The sequence below is a fragment of the Colossoma macropomum genome, unplaced genomic scaffold, assembly GCF_904425465.1.
Source record: "Colossoma macropomum unplaced genomic scaffold, Colossoma_macropomum, whole genome shotgun sequence".
NCBI classification, from domain to species: domain Eukaryota; kingdom Metazoa; phylum Chordata; class Actinopteri; order Characiformes; family Serrasalmidae; genus Colossoma; species Colossoma macropomum.
In genome coordinates, this window is record NW_023494799.1 from 33,501,664 (window position 1) to 33,524,459 (window position 22,796).

General features: G+C 40.6%; 11 non-coding genes across 11 annotated transcripts; all 11 read left to right on the forward strand.

The window, feature by feature from the left end:
* Positions 1 to 182: 182 nt before the first annotated feature.
* Positions 183 to 275, forward strand: trnai-uau. Its single transcript is given in 2 exon segments — positions 183 to 220; positions 240 to 275. It is a non-coding gene; the product is annotated as a tRNA-Ile (tRNA).
* A 447-nt stretch (positions 276 to 722) lies between these two features.
* On the forward strand, positions 723 to 815 carry trnai-uau. The gene is given in 2 exon segments: positions 723 to 760; positions 780 to 815. It is a non-coding gene; the product is annotated as a tRNA-Ile (tRNA).
* Positions 816 to 5,010: 4,195 nt separating this feature from the next.
* Positions 5,011 to 5,103, forward strand: trnai-uau. Its single transcript is given in 2 exon segments — positions 5,011 to 5,048; positions 5,068 to 5,103. It is a non-coding gene; the product is annotated as a tRNA-Ile (tRNA).
* Positions 5,104 to 6,891: 1,788 nt separating this feature from the next.
* Positions 6,892 to 6,984, forward strand: trnai-uau. Its single transcript is given in 2 exon segments — positions 6,892 to 6,929; positions 6,949 to 6,984. It is a non-coding gene; the product is annotated as a tRNA-Ile (tRNA).
* Positions 6,985 to 8,099: 1,115 nt separating this feature from the next.
* On the forward strand, positions 8,100 to 8,192 carry trnai-uau. The gene is given in 2 exon segments: positions 8,100 to 8,137; positions 8,157 to 8,192. It is a non-coding gene; the product is annotated as a tRNA-Ile (tRNA).
* A 1,212-nt stretch (positions 8,193 to 9,404) lies between these two features.
* On the forward strand, positions 9,405 to 9,497 carry trnai-uau. Its single transcript is given in 2 exon segments — positions 9,405 to 9,442; positions 9,462 to 9,497. It is a non-coding gene; the product is annotated as a tRNA-Ile (tRNA).
* Positions 9,498 to 11,011: 1,514 nt separating this feature from the next.
* Positions 11,012 to 11,104, forward strand: trnai-uau. The gene is given in 2 exon segments: positions 11,012 to 11,049; positions 11,069 to 11,104. It is a non-coding gene; the product is annotated as a tRNA-Ile (tRNA).
* Positions 11,105 to 13,054: 1,950 nt separating this feature from the next.
* On the forward strand, positions 13,055 to 13,147 carry trnai-uau. Its single transcript is given in 2 exon segments — positions 13,055 to 13,092; positions 13,112 to 13,147. It is a non-coding gene; the product is annotated as a tRNA-Ile (tRNA).
* A 2,105-nt stretch (positions 13,148 to 15,252) lies between these two features.
* Positions 15,253 to 15,345, forward strand: trnai-uau. The gene is given in 2 exon segments: positions 15,253 to 15,290; positions 15,310 to 15,345. It is a non-coding gene; the product is annotated as a tRNA-Ile (tRNA).
* A 4,485-nt stretch (positions 15,346 to 19,830) lies between these two features.
* Positions 19,831 to 19,923, forward strand: trnai-uau. Its single transcript is given in 2 exon segments — positions 19,831 to 19,868; positions 19,888 to 19,923. It is a non-coding gene; the product is annotated as a tRNA-Ile (tRNA).
* Positions 19,924 to 21,310: 1,387 nt separating this feature from the next.
* trnai-uau lies at positions 21,311 to 21,403 on the forward strand. The gene is given in 2 exon segments: positions 21,311 to 21,348; positions 21,368 to 21,403. It is a non-coding gene; the product is annotated as a tRNA-Ile (tRNA).
* Positions 21,404 to 22,796: the final 1,393 nt, after the last annotated feature.

Below are 22,796 nucleotides of genomic sequence, written 5' to 3' on the forward strand. Positions count from 1 at the left end.
GTTTGAAGTATTTGTTAATTAAAGGTGCATTTACTGAGGTAAAATAATGCATTTAATTTGCAATAATTAATTAATTATTGCGGCAAATTACTGCATCTGCCTCATGCGCATCCTCGAGGTCTCGCGCCCTGTAGATCTGCTAAACACGTTTGTTTACAGAAGAGAAGAACGCTTTGAAAGCAGCTCCAGTGGCGCAATCGGTCAGCGCGCGGTACTTATATAGCAGTGCACGTCAAGCCATGCCGAGGTTGTGAGTTCGAGCCTCACCTGAAGCAGAGATTTTAGGGCGTGTTCTGCGCGGACAGCTCAAGACCACCCTACTAAAGCGTGCCCACACCATCTGCCGGGGCTCCACCGTACTGCGGAGTTTGGTTCTAACAGATCCCCAACCCTCACATCCTCAAGAGCTTGGTTATCATCGTTGAGTGTGCTGGAGTTGTTCTTACCTGAACTCTAATCTCCAGGTTCAGGGCTGGTCGGCCATCAATTTAGCACGGCTGTAGTCAGGGCTTCAGATCTCATCTCTAAGTGCAAGTGAAGCTGTACGTTTGACACAATAGACCATGCTATCTTACTAGATAGACTAGAAAACCTTATAGGGGTAACAGAAATAGCTCTTTCCTGGTTCGGGTCCTACCTCACTGATCGCTTTCAGTTTGTTAGTATAAACGGTGAATCATCTGCCGTCGCAAAAGTAAAGTGGTTTTCACGCTCTAAATGCAGCTCCCGTGGCGCAATCGGTCAGCGCGCGGTACTTATAAAGCAGTGCACGTCAAGCCATGCCGAGGTTGTGAGTTCGAGCCTCACCTGGAGCAGAGATTTTAAGCCCTAAGTGGGTGTTCTGCGCGGACAGCTCAAGACCACCCTACTAAAACGTGCACACACCATCTGCCGAAGCTTCATCGTACTGCGGAGTTTGGTTCAAATAGACCCCCAACCTTCACATAATCAAGACTTGGCTTATCATCGTTGAGTGTGCTGAAGTTGTTCTTACCTTACGTGCAAGTGAAGCTGTACTGAAGTTGTGAGTTTAAGTGTCCAGGGCTTATTGATGCTGTTGACGCTTCGCTTGTTTCCAGCTTATGTCTGATGGTGCTCACTGACGTCTTGGGGCGCCTTTTTAAACTCTTATTACTCGAGTTCAGAAGCGTTTGAAAATATTAGAGTGGTGTTCAAATGTTTTATGTTGTTCTGTGTTCAGAAATAAATGCATTCTTTTATAACAAAACGTTTAAGTATTTATAAACTATGATTTTGCTCAAATGCTCTATATTTAGCCATTTATTTTAGACTAGGTAGGAGGCAAATCCGGCCAAAAAAGAAATTAAAATTAAAACAATAAAATGTAAATGCAAATCTCCTTTTGCCATTTCTTTTACCAAACATCTGCGCAAATATCCTGCCAAAATTGAAAATGAAATGAAATACCTACATTTGTAATATTGGGTTTTACATAAGCACGACAAAAATGAATAATAAATTTAAAACAGCTATTTGTCATTTCATTTTAGTCGTTATTCTGGTATTTCATGGCCAAATCAAAAATAAAAAAGCTATTAGAGAAAAGAGAATCCAAGCTTCACTTTGGCTTTGGCTTTTCTTCATGAAATGCAGAATCCGTGTCAAAACTAAAGTCAAAATGGAATCTTTACGTTCTTATGTCTTTTTCATGTCAATCGGCTGCATATCTGACAAAATGGAAATGCAAAAGTGATAAATCAACAGCAAAGGGACTGTTTGTAATTCAGTTTTCCGCATCGACGCGCTTTTAGTGTCAGAATACGGTCATGTAGCGTCCCGTTACTGGCGAGCACTGCCGAAGAGGCCACCTTGGGGGCTCCGTAGAAAAGTGCTTCTTTAGTTTTGCACTGGAGCGGCGAGGCTAATGTAGCTAACCAGTAATGGAAGCTTGCACCTGACCAGTTAGTACAGAGTGAAAATAAAAGCACTTCAAACTGTCCAAATAGAGCCCAGCTCCAAATGGTACATTACGGTCCTATAATCTACAGTTGCGCAAACTCAGCAGCAGCCTATTGCATGAGATACACGTGAGGACCAATCAGAGTGGGTGGTTTTGTTTACAGCTGTATGATAAACATGGAGGAGAGAAAGATATTCAGATGTGAGTAAAATCGCATTTGTTTATTTATGTAATCAGAGGTGGGTGGAGTAGCCTAAACCAGTACTCAAGCAATAGCATTACCATTTTCGTAAAGACAAAAGTAAAAGTACCTTCCCCAAAATAACAAGTGGAAGTACAAAATTATTGGGTTAAAAAACTTAGCAGCTGAGTAACTAATGACTGCAGTGGACCTCCTTAATAAACCCAGCATCCATCAGCAAAGGAACTGAAGATTCTTTGACTCTGTTCTTCTCTTTTTGGGATTCTTCTAATCTAAAAGAAAACGCTAAAGCTCCAAAGTCAGAGTTGTGACCAATCAAAAAGCAGTACAGCTGTTGTCACGATCAAAGCATAAAGAGAATTAGACACAAAAAAAGGAATTAGTGCCTAAATATGAACTCAAAAATGTAACTGAGAAAAAAAACAGACTCCTGTATTCAGTGACATAAGTGGGTAGAAATCACCTACGGAAAGCGCGCGGTATTTATACAACAGTGCACGTCAAGCCGTGCCGAGGTTGTGAGTTCGAGCCTCACCTGGAGCAGAGATTTTAGGGCGTGTTCTGCGTGGACTGCTCAAGACCACCCTACTAAAGCGTGCCCACACCATCTGCCGAGGGTCCACTACTGCGGAGTTTGGTTCTAACAGACCCCCTACCTTCACATAATCAAGGCCTGGCTTATCATCGTTGAGTGTGCTGGAGTTGTTCTTACCTGGACTCTAATCTCCAGGTTCAGGGCTGGGCAGCCATCAACTTAGCATGGCTGTAGTCAGGGCTTCAGATCTCATCTGTAAGTGCAAGTGAAGCTGTACTGAGGTTGTGAGTTTAAGTGTCCAGGGCTTATTGATGCTTCGCTTGTTTCCAGTTTATGGCTGTTGGTGATCATTGACGTCATGAGGCACTGTTTTAAACTCTTATAACTCGAGTTAAACATCGAGAAAATAAATGTATTCTTTTATATTAAAACGTTCAAGCATTTATAAATTATGATTTTGCTCAAATGCTCCATATTTAGCCAGTTATTTTAGACTAGTTCGGGAGCGCCCTCTAGCGTTTGACAAACCCGGAAGACATTACAGAGAGATCCTCTCTACAAGTTCTCTTCACATAACCGATCCAGCAAAGACAGTAAAACACGTTTAAAAAACTTTTTAAATCTAATTTATAAAGCGCATTAACCAGTGTATTTGAGTGTGCTGAGTTGATGTCATTTGATTTGTTGCTGTAGTGATAACAATGAAAGCTGAAATCTAGATTTCCCACTGTTATTATTTTCACGTCCCAAACCGCGTACTAGCACACTAAATAGTATACAAAAACAGCGCATGAGAAGTGCACTCATTAGTGTCGTAGGTGACGTACAGAAGTGTGTGGTTTGGGACGCGGGATTAGATCGGCCAATGAGACGCGTTCAACTGCTGATTATGGCTTCGCTGTGCTGCTGGTTGGCTGATAAGTAAACATCTCGAAGCGAAAGTTTGAAGTATTTGTTAATTAAAGGTGCATTTACTGAGGTAAAATAATGCATTTAATTTGCAATAATTAATTAATTATTGCGGCAAATTACTGCATCTGCCTCATGCCACATTCTTTTATAATAAAACGTTTAAGTATTTATAAACTATGATTTTGCTCAAATGCTCCATATTTAGCCATTTATTTTAGACTAGGTAGGAGGCAAATCCGGCCAAAAAAGAAATGAAAATTAAAACAATAAAATGTAAATGCAAATCTCCTTTTGCCATTTCTTTTTCCAAACATCTGCGCAAATATCCTGCCAAAACTGAAAATGAAATGAAATACCTACATTTACAGTTTCGGGTTTTACATAAGCACGATAAAAATGAATAATAAATTTTTAAACAGCTATTTGTCATTTCATTTTAGTCGTTATTCTGGTATTTCATGGCCAAATCTAAAATGAAAAGCTATGAGAGAAAAGAGAATCCAAGCTTCACTTTGACTTTGGCTTTTCTTCATGAAATGCAGAATCCGTGTCAAAACTAAGATCAAAATGCAATCTTTACGTTCTCATTTCTTTTTCATATCAATCGGCTGCATATCTGACAAAATGGAAATAAAAATGCAAAAGTGATAAATCAACAGCAAAGTGAGGGTTTGTAATTCTGTTTTCCGCATCGACGCGCTTTTTGTGTAGCGTCCCGTTACTGGTGAGCACTGCCGAGGCCACCTTGAGGCCACCATCTGCCGAAGCTTCATCGTACTGCGGAGTTTGGTTCAAATAGACCCCCAACCTTCACATAATCAAGACTTGGCTTATCATCGTTGAGTGTGCTGGAGTTGTTCTTACCTTACGTGCAAGTGAAGCTATACTGAAGTTGTGAGTTTAAGTGTCCAGGGCTTATTGATGCTGTTGACGTTTCGCTTGTTTCCAGCTTATGGCTGATGGTGCTCACTGACGTCTTGAGGCGCCGTTTTAAACTCTTATAACTCGAGTTCAGAGGCGTTTAAAAATATTAGAGTGGTGTTCAAATGTTTTATGTTGTTCTGTGTTCAGAAATAAATGCATTCTTTTATAATAAAACGTTTAAGTATTAATAAACTATGATTTTGCTCAAATGCTCCATATTTAGCCATTTATTTTAGACTAGGTAGGAGGCAAATCCGGCCACAAAAGAAATTAAAATTCTTAGACTCTGTTCTTCTCTTTTTGGGATTCTTCTAATCTAAAAGAAAACGCTAAAGCTCCAAACTCAGAGTTGTGACCAATCAAAAAGCAGTACAGCTGTTGTCACGATCAAAGCTTAAAGAGAATTAGACACAAAAAAGGAATTAGTGCCTAAATATGAACTCAAAAATACAACTGAGAAAAAACGGACTCCTGTATTCAGTTACATAATTGGGTAGACATTATCTACAGACAGCAGCTCCAGTGGCGCAATCGGTCAGCGCGCGGTACTTATACGGCAGTGCACGTCAAGCTATGCCGAGGTTGTGAGTTCGAGCCTCACCTGGAGCAGAGGTTTTAGGGCGTGTTCTGCACGGACAGCTCAAGACCACCATCTGCCGAGGGTACACTACTGCGGAGTTTGGTTCAAACAGATCCCCAACCCTCAGATCCTCAAGAGTTTGGTTATCATCGTTGAGTGTGCTGGAGTTGTTCTTACCTGGACTCTAATCTCCAGGTTCAGGGCTGGGCGGCCATCAATTTAGCATGGCTGTAGTCAGGGCTTCTCATCTCTAAGTGCAAGTGAAGCGGTACTGAAGTTGTGAGTTTAAGTGTCCAGGGCTTATTGATGCTGTTGACGCTTCGCTTGTTTCCAGTTTATGGCTGATGGTGCTCACTGACGTCTTGAGGCGCCGTTTTAAACTCTTATAACTCGAGTTCAGAAGCGTTTGAAAATATTAGAGTGGTGTTCAAATGTTTTATGTTGTTCTGTGTTCAGAAATAAATGCATATTTATAAACTATGATTTTGCTCAAATGCTCCATATTTAGCCATTTATTTTAGACTAGGTAGGAGGCAAATCCGGCCAAAAAAGAAATGAAAATTAAAACAATAATATGTAAATGCAAATCTCCTTTTGCCATTTTTTTTTCCAAACATCTGCGCAAATATCCTGCCAAAACTGAAAATGAAATGAAATACCTACATTTACAGTTTCGGGTTTTACATAAGCACGATACAAATGAATAATAAATTTAAAACAGCTATTTGTCATTTCATTTTAGTCGTTATTCTGGTATTTCATGGCCAAATCTAAAATAAAAAAGCTATTAGAGAAAAGAGAATCCAAGCTTCTCTTTGGCTTTGGCTTTTCTTCATGAAATGCAGAATACGTGTCAAAACTAAAATCAAAATGCAATCTTTACGTTCTTAATTCTTTTTCATATCAATCGGCTGCATATCTGACAAAATGGAAATAAAAATGCAAAAGTGATAAATCAACAGAAAAGTGAGAGTTTGTAATTCAGTTTTCCGCATCGACGCGCTTTTTGTGTAGCGTCCCGTTACTGGCGAGCACTGCCGAAGAGGCCACCTTGGGGGCTCCGTAGAAAAGTGCTTCTTTAGTTTTGCACTGGAGCGGCGAGGCTAATGTAGCTAACCAGTAATGGAAGCTTGCACCTGACCAGTTAGTACAGAGTGAAAATAAAAGCACTTCAAACTGTCCAAATAGAGCCCAGCTCCAAATGGTACATTACGGTCCTATAATCTACAGTTGCGCAAACTCAGCAGCAGCCTATTGCATGAGATACACGTGAGGACCAATCAGAGTGGGTGGTTTTGTTTACAGCTGTATGATAAACATGGAGGAGAGAAAGATATTCAGATGTGAGTAAAATCGCATTTGTTTATTTATGTAATCAGAGGTGGGTGGAGTAGCCTAAACCAGTACTCAAGCAATAGCATTACCATTTTCGTAAAGACAAAAGTAAAAGTACCTTCCCCAAAATAACAAGTGGAAGTACAAAATTATTGGGTTAAAAAACTTAGCAGCTGAGTAACTAATGACTGCAGTGGACCTCCTTAGTAAATCCAGCATCCATCAGCAAAGGAACTGAAGATTCTTCGACTCTGTTCTTCTCTTTTTGGGATTCTTCTAATCTAAAAGAAAACGCTAAAGCGCCAACGTCAGAGTTGTGACCAATCAAAAAGCAGTACAGCTGTTGTAACGATCAAAGCTTAAAGAGAATTAGACACAAAAAAGGAATTAGTGCCTAAATATGAACTCAAAAATATAACCGAGAAAAAAACAGACTCCTGTATTCAGTTACATAATTGGGTAGAAATTGCCCATGGATTGAAGCTCCAGTGGCGCAATCGGTCAGCGCGCGGTACTTATACAGCAGTGCACGTCAAGCCATGCCGAGGTTGTGAGTTCGAACCTCACCTGGAGCAGAGGTTTTAGGGCTTGTTTTGCGCGGACAGCTCAAGACCACCCTACTAAAGTGTGCCCACACCATCTGCCGAGGGTCCACTACTGCGGAGTTTGCTTCTAACAGACCCCCAACCCTCACATCCTCAAGACTTTGGTTATCATCGTTGAGTGTGCTGGAGTTGTTCTTACCTGGACTCTAATCTCCAGGTTCAGGGCTGGGCGGCCATCAACTTAGCATGGCTGTAGTCAGGGCTTCAGATCTCATCTCTAAGTGCAAGTGAAGCTGTACTGAGGTTGTGAGTTTAAGTGTCCAGGGCTTATTGATGCCTCGCTTTTTTCCAGTTTATGGGTGTTGGTGATCATTGACGTCATGAGGCACTGTTTTAAACTCTTATAACTCGAGTTAAACATCGAGAAAATAAATGTATTCTTTTATATCCAAACATTGAAGCATTTATAAATTATGATTTTGCTCAAATGCTCCATATTTAGCCAGTTATTTTAGACTAGTTCGGGAGCGCCCTCTAGCGTTTGACAAACCCGGAAGACATTACAGAGAGATCCTCTCTACAAGTTCTCTTCACATAACCGATCCAGCAAAGACAGTAAAACACGTTTAAAAAACTTTTTAAATCTAATTTATAAAGCGCATTAACCAGTGTATTTGAGTGTGCTGAGTTGATGTCATTTGATTTGTTGCTGTAGTGATAACAATGAAAGCTGAAATCTAGATTTCCCACTGTTATTATTTTCACGTCCCAAACCGCGTACTAGCACACTAAATAGTATACAAAAACAGCGCATGAGAAGTGCACTCATTAGTGTCGTAGGTGACGTACAGAAGTGTGTGGTTTGGGACGCGGGATTAGATCGGCCAATGAGACGCGTTCAACTGCTGATTATGGCTTCGCTGTGCTGCTGGTTGGCTGATAAGTAAACATCTCGAAGCGAAAGTTTGAAGTATTTGTTAATTAAAGGTGCATTTACTGAGGTAAAATAATGCATTTAATTTGCAATAATTAATTAATTATTGCGGCAAATTACTGCATCTGCCTCATGCGCATCCTCGAGGTCTCTCGCACTGTAGATCTGCTAAACACGTTTGTTTACGGAAGAGAAGAACGTTTTGACAACAGCTCCAGTGGCGCAATCGGTCAGCGCGCGGTACTTATACAGCAGTGCACGTCAAGCCGTGCCGAGGTTGTGAGTTCGAGCCTCCCCTGGAGCAGAGATTTTAGGGCGTGTTTTGCGTGGACAGCTCAAGACCACCCTACTAAAGCATGCCCGTACCATCTGCCGAGGGTCCACCGTACTGCGGAGTTTGGTTCTAACAGATCCCCAACCTTCACATAATGAAGACTTTGGCTTATCATCGTTGGGTGTGCTGAAGTTGTTCTTACCTGGACTCTAATCTCCAGGTTCAGGGCTGGGCAGCCATCAACTTAGCATGGCTGTAGTCAGGGCTTCCGATCTCATCTCTAAGTGCAAGTGAAGCTGTACTGAGCTTGTGAGTTTAAGTGTCCAGGGCTTATTGATGCTTTGCTTGTTTCCAGTTTATGGCTGTTAGTGATCATTGACGTCATGAGGCGCCGTTTTAAACTCTTATAACTCGAGTTAAACATCAAGAAAATAAATGTATTCTTTCATATTCAAACGTTCAAGCATTTATAAATTATGATTTTGTTCAAATGCTCCATATTTAGCCATTTATTTTAGACTAGTTCGGGAGCGCCCTCTAGCGTTTGACAAACCTGGAATACATTCCAGAGAGATCCTCTCTACAAGTTCTCTTCACATAACCGATCCAGCAAAGACAGTAAAACACGTTTAAAAAACTTTTTAAATCTAATTTATAAAGCGCATTAACCAGTGTATTCGAGTGTGCTGAGTTGATGTCATTTGATTTGTTGCTGTAGTGATAACAATGAAAGCTGAAATCTAGATTTCCCACTGTTATTATTTTCACGTCCCAAACCGCGTACTAGCACACTAAATAGTATACAAAAACAGTGCATATACCATGAGAAATGCACTCATTAGTGTCGCAGGTGACGTACAGAAGTGTGTGGTTTGGGACGCGGGATTAGATCAGCCAAAGAGACGCGTTCAACTGCTGATTATGGCTTCGCTGTGCTGCATGTTAACTGATAAGTAAACATCTCCAAGTTTGAGGTATTTGTTGATTTAATGATGCATTTGCTGAGGTAAATTAATACATTTATTGAGCTGAGCTGATTCTGGCTTCATATTCGCCAACTTTCAAAATTTGTCCTACGTTTAGGGCACGTTTAGTGACTGAAGCACCATTTAAGGTGGAACGGAAAGTTCAAATGAGAGTTTGTTGTTTAAGAGCTTTGGCAGCCACTTTTATTAGATATTATAAGACTAGAATTTTCTCAACTATGGAGAAATGCAGATTATACGGATTTATACGTCAGTGGCTCCAGTGGCGCAATCGGTCAGCGCGCGGTACTTATACGGCACTACAAGTGAAGCTATGCCGAGGTTGAGAGTTCGAGCCTCACCTGGAGCAGTGATTTTGAGATCTTACTATCCACTGTGAATAGGAATCTCCTTGTTTGTGTAACGTAATGTGGAACAGTTGACCAAGGACGCTTTGTCTCCACAATGGGAAGGAGTCAACTATTGACATTTGGTGAAGAAAATACTAATACTACAGCTGTATATAATAGAGTCATACAATATTGCCTTAAAATAAGTTTACAACAATTTCAAAATGAGAAATATTACATATATTAACAAGATTCAAAATAATTTCACTTGCCAAGTTACAGTTTTTTGCAGTGAAAGCACAATTTACCTTGACTGCTACTTTGCCTTGAAATGCATACCAACCAGCCTCATAATGAAATACAACATAATAAACACATTTTTTCTTTTCTTTATTTTTTTTGGGAGGGGCCCTTGGCACACTACTGTGCCAGGGGTCTGAAGTTTGGTCCTATGCCCATGCCTGGAGCAGAGATTTTAGGAAACATGGTGTCACTCCAAAGGCTGCTTTTTTCATTTCCATAATATGGAACACATTGCCAAGGCCACTTTGTCATGTTGTTGAAAAGGAGTGGGCACTCGAAATTTGGTGGAGTAAACACTGTTGATGTGAACGACAGTAAATTGTCACACACTTGTAGTTTTAATGAAAGCCTCCACTGATATGTGCACTTGCTGAGAAAGGTTATCTTGATGAAGGTTGCCAGTTCTAACCCACCTGCTTTAAATATTCAGAGAACAGAGTTTGATTAAGAGGATCTAGAGCATTTTCTAGAATAGTATCAGGACCAAACACAGCATAGGCTACTTGATTAACCAAAAGGATACCAATGCAAAACGAATTCTATACATTTTTATATAAACGAATGATATATAATTAGGATATTTTGATAGCCTGAATCAGCTTATCTGTAGAGTCAGCCGTGATATCAAGCTGAGTCTGTACTGAATTGGCCAGGTAAGTTCAGGTAAAACTGTAAAGCTTTTCAAATCAAGCTGTGTACAGAACAGAAAGATCTACCCTGTTTCACTGAGTATCAGATGAAGAACAGAGAACTGCAGGGAAACCTGCTTCTTTTGTTCTAACTTCTTTTCATTTGAACTCAGTCTGTACATGGAAATACGCCACCACACAGGCAAAGCGTGCTGGTTTGCGCAGTTTTTAAGGAGGCAATGACGTCAATTCAGTGCACAGTAATATTAGCTTTCATGTAACAATATTCATATTCACGACACGACTACAGTGGACTGTTAGATCAGCCGGTGAGACACGTTCAACAGCTCCAATGGCTGATTATAGCTTCGCTGTGCTGCTCATTAGCTGCTAAGTAAACATCTCCAAGTGAAAGTTTGAAGTATTTGTTAATTAAGGATGCATTGATTAAGGTAATTAATGCATTTAATTTACATTAAGAATTAAATATTCAGGCAAATTAATGCATCTTCCCCAAACGCACACGTTTAAAGTATGCTACCTCGAGGTCTCTCGCCCTGTAGATATGCTAAACACGTTGTGTACGAAACGCACTAAAAGGAGCTCCAGTGGCGCAATCGGTCAGCGCGCGGTACTTATACAGCAGTGCACGTCAAGCCATGCCGAGGTTGTGAGTTCGAGCCTCACTTGGAGCAGAGATTTTAAGTGGGTGTTCTGCGTGGACAGCTCAAGACTACCCTACTAAAGCGTGCCCACACCATCAGCTAAAGTTCCACCGTACGGCGGAGTTTCCCTCAAACAGACCCCCAACCTTCACATAATCCTCGAGACTTTGGTTATCATCGTTGAGTGTGCTGGAGTTGTTCTTACCTGAACTCTAATCTCCAGGATCAGGGCTGGGCAGCCGCCAACTTAGTGTGGCTGTGGTCAGGGTTTCAGATCTCATCTCTAAGTGCAAGTGAAGCTATAATGAAGCTAAGCTTATGGCTGATGGTGCTCATTGACGTCTTGAGGCGCCGTTTAAAACTCCTATAACTCGAGTTCAGAAGCGTTTAAAAATATTAGATATATATGGTGTTCAAATGCTTTATGTTGTTCCGTGTTCAGGAAATAAATGCATTCTTTTATATGAAAACAGTTGTAAAACACATCTTTAAAAACGTTACAAATCTATTTTAAAGCATTTTAACCAGTGTATTCGAATGTATTGACTTGATATCATTTGATTTGCTGCTGTAGTGAAAACAATGAAAGCTTTCCTGCTGTGTTTTTATTTTCATGTCCCAAACCGCGTACTAGCACACTAAATAGTACACAAAAACAGTGCATATACCATTAGAAGTGCTCTCATTAGTGTAGCAGGTGAAGTGCAGAAGTGTGTGGTTTGGGACGCGGGATTAGATCAGCCAATGAGACGTGTTCAACTGCTGATTATGGCTTCGCTGTGCTGCTGGTTGGCTGATAAGTAAACATCTCCAAGCGATAGTTTGAAGTATTTGTTAATTATGGATGTATTTATTAAGGTAGATTAATGCATTAATGGTAAATTAAACACTCACTGGCTGTTCGCTCAGAGAACTTGTAGAGAGGAGAATTATCTCTGATGTCTTCTGGGTTTCTCAAACGTTAGGCACTCCAAAGTGAATCCAAAATGAAGGGGTTCATATGGAGCACTTGAGCAAAATCATAGTTTATAAATGCTTAAACATCTTTAATGTAGAAGAACACATTTATTTCTGAACATGGAACAGCATAAAACATTTTAACACTGCCGTTATATTTTTAAGCACTTTTAAACTCGAGTTATAGGAGCGTAAATCGGTGCCTCATGTACATCCACGACCTCTGTGAGAGCAAACAGCCAATGAGCTGCTCCGCTGACCAACCAATCAGCACTCAGTAGAATTAATGGATTCTTTTATATTGAACGTTCAAGCATTTATATACTATGATTTTGCTCCAATGTTCTGTATTTAACTATTTATTTTGGACTCGCTCGGGAGCGCCCTCTAGTGTTTGACAAACCCGGAAGACATTCCAGAGAGAAAATTATCCTCTCTACAAGTTCTCTGGCCATAACTGATCCAACAAAGACAGCAACACACGTTTTAAAAAACGTTTTAAAACTCATTAGTAAAGTGTATTAATCAATGTATTTAAAGTACTATCTTGATGTCATTTGATTTGTTGCTGTAGTGATAACAATGAAAGCTAAAATCTAGATTTCCCGCTGCGTTTTTATTTTCGCGTCCCAAACCGCGTACTAGCACACTAAATAGTATACAAAAACAGCGCATATACCATTAGAAGTGCACTCATTAGTGTGGTAGGTGAAGTGCAGAAGTGTGTGGTTTGGGACGCAGGATTAGATCAGCCAATGAGACGCGTTCAACAGGGGATTAAGCCTCACTATGTTGCACGTTAGCTGATAAGTAAACAACTCCAAACGACAGTTTGAAGTATTTGTTAATTAAAGGTGCATTTATTGAGGTAAATTAATGCATTTAATTTGCATTAATAATTAATTATTGCGGCAAATTAACGCATCTTCCCCAAACGCGCACGTACATACGCAGCCTCGAGGTCTCGCGCATTGTAGGTCTGCTAAACACGTCATTTACGGAGGAGAAGAAAGCGGTTCATCAGCTCCAGTGGCGCAATCGGTCAGCGCGCGGTACTTATAAAGCAGTGCACGTCAAGCGATGCCGAGGTTGTGAGTTCGAGCCTCACCTGGAGCAGAGCTTTTAAGCCCAAAGTGGGTGTTCTGCGTGGACAGCTCAAGACCACCCTACTAAAGCGTGCCCGCACGATCTGCCCAAGCTCCACTGTACTGCGGACTTTGGTTCAAACAGACCCCAAAACCTCACATAATCCTCAAGACTTTGAGGATTACTTGAGCTCTAATCTCCAGAAGCAGGGCTGGGCAGCCATCGGCTTTGAACGAGGACTTTAGATTTCATCCCTCAGTCAGTGCTTTTATATCACTCATACAGCTCTAATGAGACAACAAAGCCATAACAGAGCCGGTTTAAGAGGAGCCTGGCCACTTCCTATGTCCTCCGTCATATAAAAAACATGACTGCAAAACACCAGAGGGCGCCTGAGAGCTAGTCCAAAATAACTGGGAGAGAATGGAGCTAAACAGCTAAAAACAAAAAGTTTAAATAGTATCTAACCACTTTTTTTTAATTTTGGAAAAAAGAAATATGTATTTCACTAAAAAGCAAAGAAGATATACCTGTATATTTCCTTTTTCCAGCAAACAGGTTTTGGGCAGGAGGATGCTAGCATTACTGCTACTGAGTGCTGATTGGTTTGAGCATTTGAGCAAAATCATAGTTTATAAATGCTTAAACATCTTTAACGTGAAAGAACACATTTATTTCTGAACACAGAACAGCATAAAACATTTTAACGCTGCTGTTATATTTTAAGAGCTTTTAAACTCGAGCTATAAGAGTTTAAAATGGCGCCTCATTTACGTCCATGACGTCTGTGAGCGGGAGCAGCCAATGAGCTGCTCCGCTCGCCAACCAATCAGCACTCAGTAGCAGTAATGCCAGCGTCCTGCTGCCCAAAACCCGTTTGCTGTAGAAAAAAGGAAAAATACAGGTATGATTTCTTTGCTTTTTTAGAGAAATGCATCGGGAAAGTCCTGAGCAAGTAGTGATTAGAAACTTTTCGTTTTTAGCCGTTTAGTTCCATTCAGCCCCATTAATTGAGAACTTGCTCGTGGGCGCCCTCTGCTGTTTTGTAGTCATGTTTTGATATAACGGGTAAATAGGAAGTGGCCGGGCTCCTCATAAACCGGCTGTGGTCTGGCCACATTTTAGCTCAATGGCTAAAAATGAAGAGTTTTTAATCACTCGGCCAGAACTTTTTATTAATTTTAGAAAGTAGAAGGATGCATTTTACTAGCAAAGAAAAATGATATATTTGCTTGCTTTTTTCTGCAGCAAATGGGTTTTGGGCAGCACTGACTGCTACTGAGTGCTGATTGGTTGGCGAGTGGAGCAGCTCATTGGCTGATGGTGCTCACAATGGTCATCCACATAGACGAGACGCCATTTTAAATTCCTATAACTCGAGTTTGAAAGCTCTTAAAATATAACAGCAGTATTAAAATGTTTTATATTGTTCAGTGTTCAGGAAATTAATGCATTCTTTTATATTGAACGTTCAAGCATTTATAAACTATGATTTAGCGCAAATGCTCCATATTTAACTATTTATTTTGGACTCACTCGGGAGCGCCCTCTAGCGTTTGACAAACCCGGAAGACATTCCAGAGAGATAATTATCCTCTCTACAAGTTCTCTGGCCATAACCCTTTCAGCAAAGTCAGCAAAACACGTTTTAAAAAACTTTTTAAAACTCATTAGTAAAATGCATTAACCAGTGTATTTAAAGTACTGTCTTGATGTCATTTGATTTGTTGCTGTAGTGATAACAATGAAAGCTAAAATCTAGATTTCCTGATATACAAAAACAGGGCCTATACCATGAGAAGTGCACTCATTAGTGTAGTAGGTGAAGTCCAGAAGTGTGTGGTTTGGGACTCGCGTTAGTTCAGCCAATAAGAGCCGTTCAACAGGAGATTTAGCTTCGCTGTGCTGCACGTTAACTGATAAGTAAACATCTCCACGCGACAGTTTGAAATATTTGTTAATTAAATGTGCATTTACTGAGGTAAATTAATACATTTAATTTGCATTAGTAATTATTGCGGCAAATTAATGCATCTTCCCCAAACGCGCACGTTTAAAGTACGCAGCCTCGAGGGCTCTCGCCCTGTAGATCTGCCAAACACGTCATTTACGGAGGAGAAAAAAGCGGTTCATCAGCTCCAGTGGCGCAATCGGTCAGCGCGCGGTACTTATACAGCAGTGCACGTCAAGCCATGCCGAGGTTGTGAGTTCGAGCCTCACCTGGAGCAGAGCTTTTAAGCCCAAAGTGGGTGTTCTGCGTGGACAGCTCAAGACCACCCTACTAAAGCGCGATCTGCCGAAGCTCCACCGTACTGCGGAGTTTGGTTCAAACAGATCCCCAAATTCACATAATCAAGACTTGGTTATCATCGTTGAGTGTGCTGAAGTTGTTCTTACCTGGACTCTAATCTCCAGGTTCAGGGCTGGGCAGCCATCAATTTAGCATGGCTGTAGTCAGGGCTTCAGATCTCATCTCTGAGTGCAAGTGAAGCTGTACTGAGGTTGTGAGTTTAAGCGTCCAGGGCTTATTGATGCTTCGCTTGTTTCCAGTTTATGGCTGTTGGTGATCATTGACGTTATGAGGCACCGTTTTAAACTCTTATAACTCGAGTTCAGAGGCGTTTAAAAATATTAGAGTGGTGTTAAAATGTTTTATGTTGTTCTGTGTTCAGAAAATAAATGCATTTTTTTATATTAAAATGTTTAAGCATTTATAAACAAATGCTCCATATTTAGCCATTTATTTTAGACTAGTTCGGGAGCGCCCTCTAGCGTTTGAGACCCCGGAAGACAAAGCTATCCTCTCTACAGGTTTTCTGGTCATAACTGATTCAGCAAAGACAATAAAACATGTTTTAAAAAACTTTCTAAATCTAATTTATAAAGCACCGTTGCATAATGTGGAACAGTTGACCAAGGACGCTTTGTCTCCACAATGGGAAGGAGTCAACTATTGACATTTGGTGAAGAAAATACTAATACTATAGCTGTATATAATAGAGCCATACAATATTATCTTAAAATAAGCTTACAACAATCTCAGAATGAGAAATATTACATATATTAACAAGATTCAAAATAATTTTACTTGCCAAGTTACAGTTTTTTTTGCAGTGAAAGCACAAGTTACCTTGATTGTTAGTTATTTTGCCCTTAAATGCAGACCAACCAGCCTCATAATGAAGCACAACATAATAAACATATTTTTTCTTTTTTTTTTCACTACTGTGCCAGGGGTCTGAAGTTTGGTGCTACGCCCCTGCCTGGAGCAGAGGAAACATGGTATCACTCCAAAGCCTGCTTGTTTCATTTACATGACTCTTTAACGACCTCGTAATTTGGAAGATCCAGTGATATTCAAGAGAAGAATGTACACAAGACAAAACGTATCTGGTTCTGAACATTTTTATTTAACACAGGGTGAGATAGAGGTGATCTTTTAAAAACCCCATTCATTCTGGCCATAGAGAAATTGAGCTTAGACCTAATATGGGCGCCAACTACAGAATGACGACAGGACCGCAGTGGTCTATTAGATCAGCCGGTGAGACGCGTTCAACAGCTCCAGTAGCTGATTATAGCTTCGCTGTGCTGCACGTTAGCTGATAAGTAAACTCCAAGCGAATGTTTGAAGCATTTTTTTAATTAGGGATGCATTTATGAAGGTAAATTAATGCATTTAATTTACATTAAAATTTAATTATTGAGGCAAATGAATGCATCTTCCTCAAACACACGCGTTTAAAGCACGCAGCCTGGAGGTTTCTCGCCAAGCAGATCTGCGCATTGTCTACATCACCGAAGTGTGGACTTTGAGGAGGACCGCAGGGCTTAGGGCCTCATTTGGGACCGAGATAAAGGTTATGTGATATTTTTATCTGTATGAAAAGAAATACTTAAGCTAAATACGTTGTGTACAGTAACCTGAAAAGTGTTTACAGAGGCTCCAGTGGTGCAATCGGTCAGCACACGGTACTTATAAAGCAGTGCCCGTCAAGCCATGCTGAGGTTGTGAGTTTGAGCCTCACCTGCAGCAGAGATTTTAGTCTGTGGGCATTTAACCAGAGGGCGCCAGTGAGCAAGTCCTAAACTAATGGGGGAGAATGGAGCTAAACGGCTAAAAATGAAAAAGTTACAATAGTTTCTAACCACTTGTCCAAGACTTTTTTTTAATTTTAGAAAGTGAAAGGATGTATTAGATCAGGCATTAGATCAGCCAATGAGACACGCTCAACTGCTGATTATAGCTTTGCTGTGCTGCACGTTAGCTGATGGGTAAATTAATAAATTTATTGAGCTAAAATGATGCATTTATTGAGCTAAGCTGATTCTGGCTTCATATTCGCCAACTTTCGAAATTCGTCCTGTGTTTAGGGCACCTCAGTATAACTGCAGCACCATTTAAGGTGGAACGGAAAGTTCAAATGAGAAGTTGACTTGAGCTTGATATATGTACGAGTTTATTGTTTAAGAGCTTTAGTAGCCACTTTTATTAGATTCTGTAACTCTAGAATTTTCTGAACTCTGAAGTTCAGCAACTATGAATCTTTTCATCTATTTCGTGGTCATTCTGGTCTATTTTGCTTGATTTTTATCCACAGACATGGTTGTATCTGCAGTTACGGTGAGGCGATGAGTTCTCTCACAGAACAGTCAGAGTTACAGCTCAGCTACCAACATGGCGACGTGGTCTTATTAGTGACATAATCGAATATTATAAATTAAACATATGTATGAGGCAGAGCTGAGTGCTGAAATAATTGTGTTTCTGGATCAGACTGTTGTTCTATAGCAAGCTCCAGTGGCGCAATCGGTCAGCGTGCGGTACTTATACAGCAGTACAAGTGAAGCTACGCTGAGGTTGTGAGTTTAAGACTCACCTGGAGCAGAGATTTTAAGATCTTACTATGTATGGCGAGTATGAAAACTCCATGTCCAGATTACACAATCTGGAACAGTTTACCCAAGAAATCAGCTATTGAAATTTGTTAAAGAAAATACTAATGCAATAGCTGTATATAATATTGTAGCCTCTCACTATTGTCTGGTTTGGCTATCCACACAAGCAGGGATGGGGGAATGGCTAAGTAGCCCTCTACTTTTTGTAGCTAACTACAAATTTACAGGCTTCAGGCAATCCGCGCAAAGTGTGAACCATACAAAGCGGTCGTTAACTGGGCAGGTGGCGATTGTGCAATCCTGACTGAGCTGCGGACAGTTCAAGCAAACGGTCATGCACTGATCACCCCTCACTAGTAGGCTTAGCTCAGATCAGTGACCGAAATGTTAAGAGGAGCCATTTTGTCCTTTCAACTAAAATGAAACCACCTTGGGAGCCACAACATTTTATGTCTGTTTTACCATCTTGGCAGTAAATATGTCTCAGTATGTGCTGATGTACTAGTACAGGCTAAAAATGTAATATAAATGCCAATGCAGTCTTACTTTGCTCTGCTTTAAGCTTTAGCTCAGCTATAGTCGCTTTTCTTGCATCTCCACCAGGAAATTTTTCCTCAAAAGTAGAATAGTTTCTTGTAAAATGTCTCTCAACATTCAACTTTTTATGAAGCTGAAGTCAGTTTCTCTTTATCCAGCTTCTTGTTCGACTTGTCCCGTTCCACCTTAAATGGTGCCTGAAGCACCAGAATGTACTGGTACGCCATTTAAGGTGGAACAGGAATTAGAACAAGAAGCTGGCGAAAGAGAAACTAACTTCAGCGTTTAAGACCATTTATTGTAAAAATTGTGCTAGAACTGTGTTATAACAATCAGCAGAGCTTTATGTATTGCAGAGGAGGATTGTGTTATTTTACCAAAAAATCTAGTTCTGCTGTAGAGCCACAACAAGGCAGTACATATCTGTACATATCTTGCTGAAATGTTTAAATTTGAGCAGGTTTATTTCAACAGTTGTTAATGCTTTGCACAAAATTGTGTGGTTTGTATCCAGTTATTTTTGTTGATTTATGTTAGGAAAAACTTGGAATGATTGACGTTGCCTTTACTTAGTCTAAATTTTTGTTGGATATCACGCCTTTGATTGTGTAAGTTTGAGTATTGGTTACACTTAAGCTTACTTTTTGGTGATCTTTTTGTATATTTGCAGCTTTTCATTGTATGTTTCTTTCACACTTTCAGTTGGGCTTGTTTGGTGTGTCAGGTGGAGATTCACAAACATTCTGACAGTCGCTCTTTGAAAATAGCTAAAAAGTAGTGCGCTAATTTTCAAAAAGTAGCTAAAAAGTAGCCACTACTTTTTCTGGAAAAGTAGCTGAATTTTAGCTAGCTAGAAATTTTGGGAAGGTAGCTACAAAGTGGCTAGCTACTAATTTTATAGGAGCTATCCCAACCCTGAACACATGGGAGTTGTGGCCAGGCAGAGTGTTGTAGTTAGAGAGTCAGATCTTGTTAGCCAGTCAGTGCAGGGTGCTAATAAAGTGATGTAAGTAAAACCAGATTGTGAGTTTGAGCAGAAACTTACACCTAAAGCATGCACTCTGTTTGTCACAAGAATACACATTTTTAAGGGAATGTGGGTTAAACGTGGGTGGGGAGTAGACATTTTTGAACCTATCAAACACCTAACTAAGGCCAAGTTTAAAGTAGAGGCGATGGTGCACTTGTCAGTACTATTCACCCAACAGGAAGCGTGTCGTTAGTCAAGGCATCATCATCTTGTTCTGGAAATCAGGTTTTGTGAAGACCTTCCACGTGCTCCAGTGGCGCAATCGGTCAGCGCGCGGTACTTATAAAGCAGTGCACGTCAAGCCATGCTGAGGTTGTGAGTTCGAGCCTCACCTGGAGCAGAGATTTTAAGAAAAAGTGGATGATCTCCAAGGCCACCACACTGAAGGAATGCCTGAATCCATCGGTGAAGATCTACATTACTGCAGAGTTTAGATCCAGCACACCTCCCTCTGAGACTGAATTAATAATTAAGACATTGCTTAACAGAGTTGAGCGTTCTTCAGGAGCAGAACTAGGTAGCCATAAACCTTGAATGTGGATGTAGTCAAGGCTTCAGATTTCATGTTTCAGCCAGTGCTTATATATCTCTCATTCATGTGTGGTGGTTTGTAATTAAATTAAAAAAGCCTTAATAGTGTCCATTTAAGAGGAGCCTGGCCACTTCCTATTTCCTCTGTTATATAAAAAACATGACTACAAAACACCAGATTTTAAAAAAGTGGATGATCTCCATGTACAGCTCAAGAGCACCCTACTGAAGACTGCCCAACTCCATTGTTGAAGATCTACATTACTGCAGAGTTTAGTTCCAGCACACCTCCCTCTGAGACTGACGTTGACTGTAAGCCAGACCTTCTTATCCAGCATCAGTGCCTGACCTCACAAATGCTGTTTTGCCTGAATGGGAACAAATTCCCTCAGACCCACTCCAAATCAGGGGAGAATGGAACTAAACGACTAAAAATGAAAACTTAAAAATAATCTCTAACCACTTGTCCAGGACTTTCTTTTAATTTTAGAAAGTAGAAGGACGTATTAGATCAGGCATTAGATCAGCCAATGAGACGCATTCAGCAGCTGATTATGGCTTCGCTGTGCTGCATGGTAGCTGATGGGTAAACGTCTCCAAGCTAAAGTTAAAGGTATTTATTGATAAATGATGCATTTATTGAGGTAAATTAATACATTGATTGAGCTAAAATGATGCATTTATTGAGCTAAGCTGAATCTGGCTTCATATTCGCCAACTTTCAAACTTTTCATCCTGCGGTTAGGGCACCTCAGTGTAGCTGCAGCACCATTTAAGGTGGAATGGAAAGTTCAAATGAGAAGCTAACTCGAGCTTGATATATATGTACGAGTTTATTGTTTAAGAGCTTATTAGCCACTTTTATTAGATTCTGTAACTCTAGAATTTTCTGAACTCTGGAGAAATGCAGGTTTACGGATCTCTGCATCCAAAGCATCTACATATCTTTTCATCTGTTTCGAGGTCATTCTGGTCTATTTCGCTTGATTTTTATCCACAGGCATGGTTGTATCTGCAGTTACGGTGAGGCAATGAGCTCTCTCAGAGAACAGTCAGAGTTACAGCTCGTCTACCAACATGGTGACGTGGTCTTATTAGTGACATAATCGAATATTATGAATTAAATGCATCTATAAAGCAGAGCTGAGTGCAGAGAAAACTGTGTGTTTCTGGATCAGAGTTGTACAGCATAATGAGCTCCAGTGGCGCAATCGGTCAGCGTGCGGTACTTATACAGCAGTACAAGTGAAGCTATGCTGAGGTTGTGAGTTCGAGCCTCACCTGGAACAGAGGTTTTAAGATCTTACAATGCACTTTCAGTATGAAAACTCCATGTCCAGATTACACAATCTGGAACAGTTTACCCAAGAAAGCAGCTATATAGCTATGGCTATATGCTACAGCAGTATATAATATTGTAGCCTCCCACTATTGGGGTCTGGTTTGGCTGCTAACACTTGGGAGTCGTTGTCAGGCAGAGTGTTTTAGCCAGTCAGTGCAGGGTGCTAATAAAGCGATGTAAGTGAAACCAGGTTGTGAGTTTGAGACCCACCTAGAGCAGAAACTTTAACGGCACCTAAAGCACACACTCTGCTCACAAGAATACACATTTTTAAGGGAATGTGGGTTAAACGAGGGGTGGGGAGTAGACATTTCTAAACCTATCAAACACCTAATTAAGGCCAAGTTTAAAGTAGAGGCGATGGTGCACTTGTCAGCACTATTCACCCAACAGGAAGCGTGTCGTTAGTCAAGGCATCATCATCTTGTTCTGGAAATCAGGTTTTGTGAAACCTTTGCATGTGCTCCAGTGGCACAATCAGTCAGCGCGCGGTACTTATAAAGCAGTGCACGTCAAGCCATGCCGAGGTTGTGACTTTGAGCCTCACCTGGAGCAGCGATTTTAAGAAAAAGTGGATGATCTCCATGTACAGCTCAAGAGCACCCTACTGAAGACTGCCCAACTCCATTGTTGAAGATCTACATTACTGCAGAGTTTAGTTCCAGCACACCTCCCTCTGAGACTGACGTTGACTGTAAGCCAGACCTTCTTATCCAGCATCAGTGCCTGACCTCACAAATGCTGTTTTGCCTGAATGGGAACAAATTCCCTCAGACCCACTCCAAATCTTGTGGAAATCTGTTCTAGAAGAGTGAAGGCTCTTATTAATACCCATAGGTTTGGAATGGGATGTCCAACAATGTTATATAGGCGCAATGGTCGTGTTCACATACTTTTGATCATATTTTGTATATTTTGAGTTTTTGAGAGTAAGTCACATCCCTGCATCACATCCACAAAATGGGGGATATGATGGAGGTTGTGAGTTTGAGCCTCACCTTGAGTGGAGCTTTTGGAGGACGCTTAGCATTCGTGGTCACTATGCATGGGAATACCTGCATTAACATGTAAACATTTCATGTTGACTAGTAAAATTTATACATGCTAAAGCAAAAAAAAATTGCATTAGCATGGCCAGCGTTAGCATCTTGTCTCGTCAGCCGTTTCTTATACGTAAACGTAAAAATGTGCTCCTGATGGACCATTCGGTGGCTAGTTGGCACCTTGTTAGCATTTGTCTTTGTAAGATTGCTTCTTCAGAGTGACCTCCTGAAGTTCTTCAAACAAATGTCTGGCTCTTCAACAAAGTTTTACTGATGTGTACATGCCTTTGTACTACT